Consider the following 11,102-nt stretch of genomic DNA (forward strand, 5'->3'; position numbering starts at 1 on the left):
GCGCTTGTTTCCTCCTGCATGTACAGTACCAGCAGTAAAAACACTGTATCTCAGATAAATGTTACACTAACAGTTCACCGATTACTGAGGGCATCGAAACGCTGACATTTTAGCAGTTTATGCATTAGAAAAAACATTTATGTATTCTGTCCTGAGTGATTTGCTTTTTGTTCTCTCACTGAAGAGAGAAAATGTACTTTTACATTATGTGTTTAAGCATGTAAAATTACATTTAAGCAAGTAATTTGTACAATGTAATTCAATGTACATATCTGTTTAGATACATATTTATAGAGGTTATATTAATTTAATTTAAATTCTGTATTTTTTATAAAAGTTATACTGTATCTGCCATGGATTGTTATATATACAGTATGATTGGCAGCAATGGTCTGTGGATACTTTAACTGTTTTTTCCATGACAGACAAGTTTTGATAAATCAAACACATGATTGCAGACATATGTGCTGCTAATATTAATATCTAATTATCTGATAGGTATCAACCATAATCCCCATCAGCATTTCTTCACCCATTTCTGTTTTGGAATAGAGATGATCAGTGCCAAAAGACATACAATATATCAAAAATAAACTGATGCATAAATCAAGTAGCTCATAAACATGGATTATCTTCAAGAAGGATAAGTGTGACATATGACCCTGTATCCTTCAGTCCTCAAATTGTTGAGTTCTGTTCCAGAGAAAATGTATGGCATGAATTGGATGACACCTCTGCCCTGTTACTCATTTGGCATCATCCCTTGTCAGCTGCCTGTTGCACTGTTTGAAGACTGCCTTGTGTTCCAGTGCCATAAAACGTACTGTATGTGAACTTATTATAGACCCATTACTTTGAAGTGTTCTGGCTGTAATATAATATTTGCATTTGAGAAAGGGAAATGCACTTTCCCTGTGTAATCATTACTGAAATAACAGGGGAAATTTTGAAAAAAATCAGACTATCCCATCCTCATGGCCTAAACTTCTGCTAACATGTTTCTTTATACTGGCATGGATCATTGTCAATACAACTCCTCAAAGAATATGAAACAAAACTAAGTCAAGTTCAGCATTCACAAGAGTTACCATAAATATTTGGATCACACTCATTTGTAAATGATTTAATGTCCTTTCTTTCAGCCAGTTGCTTGAAAAGGTCTAATTCTGTATTCTGAAAACATTTATGACCGAGGTACAGTATATGCTTTTTTCATTGTAATAAACCCCATAAATAATCTATAAACAAATTATGCAGGACACCAAGTTCTCTAGATGTACAGTAGTTTAAATGTTTCTTTTGAACCAAAAAGAGATTTTTTTATGTATGCAGTTATATTAGAGTGAAGCATTCTGCAGACAGATACTGTATATCCAATTGAGCTTATAGAAACAAAGAAAGTGAGAATAAGCAACTACTTCCACAGCGTCAAATGCAATAGAAGGTTTACATCTAATCCAAAGGACAAAGCATAAGGAGGTTAGGTATGTTATAACAGGAAGACTCTGTTATGTTCTAATTGCTTTCAATATAAAGAGATTGCATCTAATTCTTTTCTTTATTTTTGTTAAATGTTTTGGAACAGGTGTCCAAATATTTATTGCTACACATCAGTGCTGTATCCCATTATATTTTGTTATTCAAGCCTTCATTTTATTTTAATGATCACCTTGATATGGCTCCAGTAAGTATATATTGCATTTACTGTAGCTGTTTGGAAATGCTCACCTAGACCTCTTTTTTTATATATTTCATTTTAGTTTTGCTGTGGAATTGGTAACAAAGAAATTTGAAGCTACTTGTATTTGTAGCTGTATATGATTAATCTCTTCATAGACCATTCATATGGGGACAGTAGTACATCACTCATAAGACATTCTCCTTAAGGCACATGCATGGACTCTCAATGCAGGCAATGCATAGTCAGGACTGAGTGGAGAACTTAGACTTCTATTACTTTCTCTGGCCACAGCAGACCACAGGCCTCAACCCTGCTGAATGTGTCTGGAAGTGGTGAAACCTAGAATTCAGTTCCACATAACATCACCCTCATCAAGGCTGCAATCTCCAGTGAGGTGATCTTACTGGAAGTTCAGGATTAGTATTGGACTACTGCAATGTGAGCTTGCATGGTAGGGGCATCTAGAATGCCTAATCAGGCAGCTACTTTCCATCCATCCATTCATTTACAGTCCAATACAGGGTCATGGAGGAGCCAGAGCATATCCTGACAAGCAAAGAGCACAAGGCGGGATACACCCTGGAAGGGACACCAGTGTATTGCGGAGCACACACAAACATGCTCCCACAAGGGCCAATTTCCCCAGAAGCCAATTAACTTACAAGTACTGTAAGTGTTTAGACTGAGGAAGAAAGCTGGAGCACCCAGAGGAGCATAAAAACTCCATTCACCTCTATACTGCAAGGCAGCAAAGGTAACCACTGTGTTACCATGCCTCCTCCCCTTTCCCACATGTGAAATTCCACTCCCTCTGAGTGCTAGTTATCCGATCAGCCCAGATGTGCCTCAGATTTACATTTTGTTTTTCAATTCATAGGTTGTTTTCTCTCAAAGTGACCTCTTACTACCTCACAACTACAAATACTTAAAAAAAAATTCGAAAAATATTCCACATTCATTTCAAGTTGCTCTGGCTGTTCCTAATAATCCTGTTCCATTAATTTTATTATTTAATGGGAGTTCCCAGTGTTTTATGAAAGTAAAATTTGAACTTTATTTTGCTAATATCATTTGGATCAGGTAAGCGTATTTCGCATAACATATTATGCCTATAAGAAAATGTTTGGACTGTGATAAGCTGAAACAAACATGTGTGTTACTATGGAATATTTTTTCTTTTGAATTATTCACCCTCATTCTCTGTGACCATTGTGACAAAAGAGCTCTGGAACATTTTTATTCTTTCCATTGTTTACACTGCAGACAAAAGCATTTCAAGACATGACAGACATATTAGAAAAAGGCAGTGTCATAGATAATTGGGGTATGTATTTTTTATTTTAATAAACATAAAATAAATAAAGCACTGTGCCAAATGATAAATAGAATATTCAACAATAATAAACAAAGTTGCAAACAATCTTATCCTCTTTTCATCAATGGTGAAATTAATTACCCAGATGGCCAAGTGACTGACAATCAGAAATTTGACCATGTGTTGCACTAAAGAGATTTTCACAGGTTCACACACTTTGACTTTTTAAGGTGAACCAAAATATGTTCATTTAAACTTCTTGAGAAACTCAATATTTTTTAGGATTTTGATTTAAGTCAAAATCCGAGGATGCTTGTGGGGATTTCTTTTAGTGGAGAAACAACTAAGAGTGGGAACAAGGGCAAACCTTGAACAGCAGAAGGAAGACACAGTGGGTAATGTATTAAGTTAACAAGAATTGAGAAAAGTGCTATTTAAGGCATGTATATCATTTCCTTCAAAAAGGAAATTTTAAAAGATTAAGTTGTGAAGTGGAATACACAGGCCACTTTTTCTAAGAAGGTACTTTTGGCTGATATTGTGGCAAAATGAATTGCATAAATGTGAGGCTCTATTTGTATTAATAATTCATTTAGATGTTGTGAATGTTTCAGTGTCCGATTAATGAAGTGATTTTATTTAAAAATGTCCAATGAGAAAACAGCAAAGCAAAACAAAATGGCAAACTAAGAGATAAAGGTTGTTGACTTTTGAAATACTGTACAAGCAATACTCTGCCATTCCTGCTCTTTAAATTCCTAGACTCTTTATGAACCCCCAAGAGACACTGATCTGCCAGAGAGTGTTAGTGTGACATACAGTAAGCAGCAGAGACAGATGGAAATATTTCAACAGCTTAACTGGCAGTTTTAATAGTACAGTGGCTTCAAATCCCAACTGCACCTTACTTAACAACATTGAACAATACACAAGGGGCTCTTTCTCATACCATTAACATAGATACAAATGCTTTAGAGTCCAGAGCAGTTAATATCAATTACAGTAACTTGGAAAAAAATGAAGGACTATTTCTATTTGAGAATGTTTTGACCTCTTTTAGAGATGTTTGTGGTTTGACAAGGAACAAATATTCAAACATAAATGCATTTCCTTGAAAGAACAATTTTAGCAAGATAGCTGTGATGCTGGGGATAGGGAGAAATAGAAATAAATGCTGACTATACTGTAGGTACAGTTTACAGCTTGTACAATTAAATATTTTAACTGTAATACTGATTTTTCCAAAGCTAAATTACTCTTAATTTCACATTTTAACAGTAAAATAGCAATAACACAGTAGGATTGCCAATAATATTGCATTACTAAGCAATCATATTTTTTAGAGGGTTTGTTTATAATCGTTATTTTCAGCTTAAGTCTCATTGAGCTGTGAAACGGATATAAAAACTAATTAATGGATAACCACTTTATGTAATTATGAAATGTGAACCATGCTTTAAATCACTCTTCCTTAGTTAAGGCATTCTGGCTTTCCATTGCTAATCCATTTAGATTATCTGAATAGAAGATTCAGTGTTTTTTAACCCTAGACCCTTAACCCTAGACCACTTTAGAACCAGCTTAGTTGATGAGGTTAATTATGCCATACTTGTGTTTGGGGAATTAACCTATTGGACCTTTGTTGGACAAAGAACCGTTGCACCTGAGTTTGGACATCATTAATTGTTTTGGAAATAAGGAACATTTAATCAATTGAGGAGAGTGAAGAGAGCTTTGTTATCTATGTTTGTTGGCAACAATATATTCACAGCAGGGTAATTTTAAGGCTTTGTACAGAAACATGTCAAAAACATGCTAAAAGGGTTAAATTAAATGTAGTTCAATTAGAGAGATCAATTAGTTTAATTAGGTCAGTTGAAACGAAATTCATAAGACTGTGATCATCCAGTATTGTTAAAGTGTATTTGCTTAATACTGAAAGCTGTACTCTAAGAGATTATTCTTGGCTGGGAATGTTTAGAAAATCATAACTTTTTTCAAATACATATAGCTCATTTAATTAGGTTGTTAAGAGGTGAGATTTGCTTTACAGTCTTATTATACAGAATGTGCCTGTGCTATATGGTTCTTATTACTGTGCAGTGAACAAATATTGGATATTGGATAAAAATGATAATTTTCCAGAACACATTATTCCTTTCAGAGCACATTGCCAGTTATTGTGTATTTTTATAACTGAATGCTACCATGGTACATTGAAATTCAGACCTCTTTTGAAAGAGCATTTAGTTCTATTTCCCTCCTACACCTTTTTCTCAAATAATTTTTGTAAAACTTGTCTCATTTTCCATTCTTTTCAACCTTTCAATTATAAACATCTACAAAATCATTATTATTGGTATTCATTTTAAAATACACACTTGTTAATAGAGTCAGAAGGAGGCTGTAGAGTTGTAAGTAGGTTTTGAGTGATCTGATTATGTGAAAATTTAATAAACCCCAGCTGAAAATGTAACAACTCAACTCTAAATATAATTGTAAACCTAATCACTAACTCTTATGTCAGCAAAATGTTTTCATCGGTAGAATATTAATGACATAGGGGGGAAAATTAAATTAATAGTGTACATTATTTTTATTGGAGTTTGTATCATTACCTCGATACTACAGTGGCATATTTATAGAAATCATATTGTTGTCCTGTTTCTGAACCCCTGTCCAGATTGTTTAAATTGGTTTAAATTGCCACTGTATAGCAGCACAGTGGTGCAGTGGTTCACATTGCTGCTTCATGGCACTGGGTCCCTGGGTAAATTCTGGACCTGGGGTGCTGTCTGCATGCAGCTGGTATGTTCTCCCAGTGTTTTCATGGGTTTCCTCAAGGTGCTCCTATCTCTTTCCTCAGTCAAAAGACATACTGGTAGATTAATTGGCTTCAGGCAAAATTGGCCCTAGTGTGAGTGAATGCATGTCTGTATGTGCCTTGCTGTGGAAAGGCATCCCATCCAGGGTGTATCCTTGCACCCGTTGCTTGTTGGGATAAGCTCCATCTTCCCCATGACCCTAAACTGGTTGAAGCATTTATAAAATGGAAAGATGTCTTTACCCAAAAGATATGTGGAAGGACAAGCAATGTTTTTTGTCCCAGCAAATAAAGTTCTAGTTTTAACGCCACTGATGTTCAGTGAGACCAACCTGAACCCTCTGTATCACAGATTGACTTTTGATATTTCTTTTCTTCACCTAAAATGCGAAACAAGTAATTTATGATGCCAAATGCATGACATCTGTCATCACTATTTTCTTCAGCATTACACCTTCACTGGCAAAAGATATTGAAGTAACACATAGGCAAACCCGATATTACATGTCAATGTCTCCTTGGTGCCAAAGCAGAGATGCTGCCATTCCAAAGAATAAATTAATATCAGTTGCCATTCAAGTTTCCCCTGTATTTGTTGGAGAAGTACCAACTTCAGCCTACTTCAGGAGGGAAGTGTTTTTAATGTACTGTACCGAGCATCAGAAGAAACTCATAACATTCACAAAACTAAAGAAAATCACATTCATTTAGTAGTGGGTGCATTGACTTACTGATATTTTATTGAACAGACATGGTTGTAAATTAATTATACTGATTAAGACTTTACATTTTCAGTGTTGATAAGCAGGGGGTCTACTCTGAAAGTTAAGGTTTAGAAGCATGGGTAGACATACACACAGTTAGTATACAAGTGTTTAGCATGTGCAACATGCTGCTGTCTTGTGGGTGTCTGCTCATGTTGTAGAGCATGGACAAGCATGTGCCTGTTTAGGACCACATGTTGTCCTGTATCATGTCACTAGCCAACCTGATGGTATTCCTTAAATGAACACACAAGGAGAGATTCAAAATTAAGCGGATATAACAAAATAATTGGTTAGTCTAATTAAAAAAGCAAGAAGTTGTTGTATGAATCTCATGTATAATGATGTGAATTGTATCGCTGAAATCACATCAGGATTGGCCTGAGGGAAGGACAGAAAGTAAGAAATCAAGACTTAGTCAGTGTTACTGGATGCATGTAGTAACTAGATCATTGTACATCATATTTTGACTTCTGTTGAGATCTGCTGTACATAAAAATTAGCATATCATTCATCACATCTCTGCCACACAAATTGACTTGGGGTGGTCTACACAAAACCATGATGTACTGTACCAATGGTACAAAGGAATTGTTTGCTTGATAAACATTGATTCCTGTCTGTTTTTCAACAGGCTTGACATTCAACTGCTTAAATAGCCACAGTGCCCAATCTGCCCTTTCACTAATGACATGATTTGGTGCTTATACAGCAAAGTCACTTGAGTGTGTCAAGATCAGTCATAAAAAAATCATTGAATCAAAATTAAGACAAATCTAATCAATACCTTAAATCCATATACTGTATCTAAAATATCTGCATAGTGATCTTTTTTTCTGATGAGTATATTGCAATTACAAATATATGTTAAATATTTTTTATACTTGTTTGTCATTGATCAGAATTTCTTTGTCAGCTTGCAAAATGGGCAAGTAATAAAGCAAAAGGTCTTTGTCCTTGGATTATCTATAACTTAAATGTATTCCCTTTACAGATCTAGTGTAAGATAATTGGAGATAATAAAGTAAAAGTTTCATCCAGAGGTCACACTCTTGCTGTGAAGAGCTGTTTCATGTCCTGCATTTTCTTCAAATGTTTAAAAACAGCAACAGAATATGGCCTACGTCCATTTGTGGCCATGTGTTGGCATTAGTATAGAAAGTGCCATGTACTGTAACAGATGATATTGCCATTAATAGTTTGATTTAGAGTGGCACAAGAACCTTTGGGATGAGACAATTCATTCTTTCCATTTCCTTATCCAAAGTGTCACATCGTAAGGGCATCCTTCCACTTGTGCTAACCAGATGTTCTCACAACATTGATGGACAGATACTGCACCTCAATAGCACAGTAACACAACACAACGTCAAAACTGATTTTTTAGCTGCCTTTTAGTGTTGGTGTAAAGCTTTTCCAGAACTCAGATGTTGTTTTTTGCAGAGAAGGATGTATGAACTTTTGGAATGATCAGATTAAATGGGAAATGCTTGACTTGAAAGGATGTCCTATCGGACCTTGAAAAGACAACGTGAGTGTATTACAAATACAATTGATTCAAACACTTACAGGTATGTTTCATAACTAATACATTTAATCTTCAGCAATGCATTTAATATAATGTAAAACCTACTCTACTGTTCATACATGAAATCATGATGTAACAACCATTTTAATAATAACTATAAAATTAATCAAGAGAAGTTTCTATGGTTATTTTTTTAAATAATTATTTTAAAATTATATAATACTATATAATAATTATATAATAATGTTTGTAGTTCAGTATTAAGAGACTGCATTGTGGAGACAGTAGTAAAATAATACAGCTGATTACATATCTTTTAAAAACCCACAGAGGTGATAAGTATTGGTGCATTATTTGCAAAATACTTTTCATGCATCTCATAAGATACAAAACCCTGAAATGTCACCTCACTGCATGGAAAAGGCAACTGCTTTATAATTTTACAGGAATTTTGCTCTATTTTCAAAGAGACTCGGGGGCTGGAATGTTTAAATTATGGGCCATTACCTAAGAATAGTGAAAGTGATATAGGCATATTTATGATCTGATTAATTTAATCAAATGGAAAAAGTGAGTTCTTATAAAGCTAGCATTGTACTTCTTAATGGACTTTAAATTAACTTTGTTCTATAATTGCGAAGAACAGAACATGCTTGCCTGATTATGAGGCAAAAGAATAAATTTGAGATAAAGTAAATTCAGTTGATGGGTAGTTGAGGTAACGATCTGTATTTAATCCCTATATTTTGTAGCTGTCCTAAAGTGATTACACTTTGTCAGCAACAAAAGATAAAGATCTATATATCACTATAGAAAAGTAAGATTAGTACATACAAAAACTCCCTAGTCTCATTTCTTTCACAAAATGAAAGTTTTGCCTTGCAAAACACATTGTAATTAATCAATTTGTTTTTCATTTAGAGGTCAACAAATCAAAGCATCATCTGCAGCAGTAGCAGGTGGCCAAGGAGGTGACAGGGACTTGATTAAATGAATCTAGAATATGTTGAAATTGTATGAAGGGCTTATACTGGCCCCTGCTGACAAGTTATGGTATAACTTTGGTTCTTAAGTAGGCTTCCTTCTGCCTTTGAAGAGGCTTCACACATTCCCTCTGGGTCAGCTTTCCCATGTAGAAAGCTGCATGTTTCCCTAGCGAAATCAGATCTGTGCTCCAGAACACGTGTTGATTGAAGCTAACTTTTGACCTTTAGAAGTTTAAGAAAAGGTGAGGACTTTTGAAGCTAGCATACAGCAGTGTATCCCAACATTTTTCAGCCTAAGACTTGTATACTGTATACATCTGCGAGGGTGTTTCTGCTGAAACATTATGTGTTTCATTTTTAGAAAGCTAAATAAGCAGTGCTGACAAATGAGTGGGTAAATCAAAACAAGAAAATAAACCCCAGATAATACAAGCCTAATTAAGCCCTACTTAGCAATAAAAGGCAAACAAAAAGCTTCAGATGTGGAAGATAATAAAAGCAACTATTATTTTTATCATCTTACACAAACCACAGTTTGATCCTTGCTAGCAGAAGATAGTCTCGGTATAACTTTAGACATGTAGAACACAAGTATTGCTTAGTTAAGTCAATTAATGAAAGCTATAAATTGTTTAACCTGGCATTTTGTTTTTCTCCAAATGTTCATTTTGGAAAACAGCACAGTGGTGTTTGTTGAGGATGATTTTTATTACCCAGCATAAAATTGTTGGGATAATGCAGGCTTTAAACAAAATTATATTTTATTTAAAGTCTGCATCAAAAGTAAACTTTGACCAGGCCACCATGTATTTTTTTAGTGAATTGTCTCTGGAACTCATGCAGCAGGTTGTCAAATTACTGGGGTGCCTATTGTCTTGTTGGAGCAGATCCCAGATCCCAGAATTAAAGTTTTCTTACGGAGACAGATTTAGGATGTTTTTTAAGGTCTTTTATGCTGGATAACTAAACACTTTGTTAAAAGTTCAGTTACCTATAAAACAGTTTGAAGTCAGGATGGAAATATTAAAACTATGTGGTCAATTACATAATTAGATTTCACTATGCAACCAACAGCTCTTGTGGAACAAAACACAGAGGCCACCAGGCACTCTATGTATAAGGTTTAATACCTGTTTCTTCTGTTTCCTACAGTAGGTCTACCACTGCCACTAAATGTTTACAAATGTTAAATGGTTGGACAGGTTTTAAGGCTGGTTACTTCAAATCCTTTTTATGACCCGCTTGGCCAATTCAGTGATATCAGTTCCTTCTGCTGTGAAAAACTATTGTTTCAATTAACCATTTTGTTCTAGTATGATTTCTTCTAGTGCAGATTCCACCACTGTGCTGCAGCATACCACTTGGAAATCCATTTTATTCACAAATCATCATTTAAAGTGTAATGAAATCTGAAATCAGCGTTTATATTTGATGTTGTTTCTAACATAACCATGAGATATTAACTTTTATTTATACAGTGCCTTTCCAAACCAAGGCACGATGTATTTAGTGAAAAAAGAAAGAGAAAATACAATGAAAATTAAAAGAAAATTATAACACATGCAGGATAAACTATAAAGCAATCAGACACTGGCCCTAATAAAAGGGTGAGTTTAAGGTTTAGATTTGAAAATAATCTAATAATTTGTCTCTCGTAGAGTAAGAGGAAGGACATTCCATAACAAAGGCGTAGCAAAAGAAGTCCACAATTTAGTCCAAGTTACTAGCTTCATCTGAATGGAGCCTACGGAAAGGAGTGTAAACATGAAGAAGTTCAGAGATGTATGATGGAGATTATTTATTTAAAGCCTTATAAGTCAGTAACAAGATCTTATATGAAATACGATTATATTAAGACTTTACAGGCAACCAAAATAGAAATTTAAGTGTAGGAGTGATATGCTGACAGGGTCTGATGTGAGTTAGTAGTCCAGCTGCAGGATATTGGACAGTGCAGCTTACTGAGGAAATAGTAAGGGGGACAAAGAAGCAGAAAGCCTTGAT

Source organism: Atractosteus spatula, chromosome 11 (genome assembly GCF_055471065.1).
Source record: "Atractosteus spatula isolate fAtrSpa1 chromosome 11, fAtrSpa1.hap1, whole genome shotgun sequence".
Taxonomy (NCBI): domain Eukaryota; kingdom Metazoa; phylum Chordata; class Actinopteri; order Semionotiformes; family Lepisosteidae; genus Atractosteus; species Atractosteus spatula.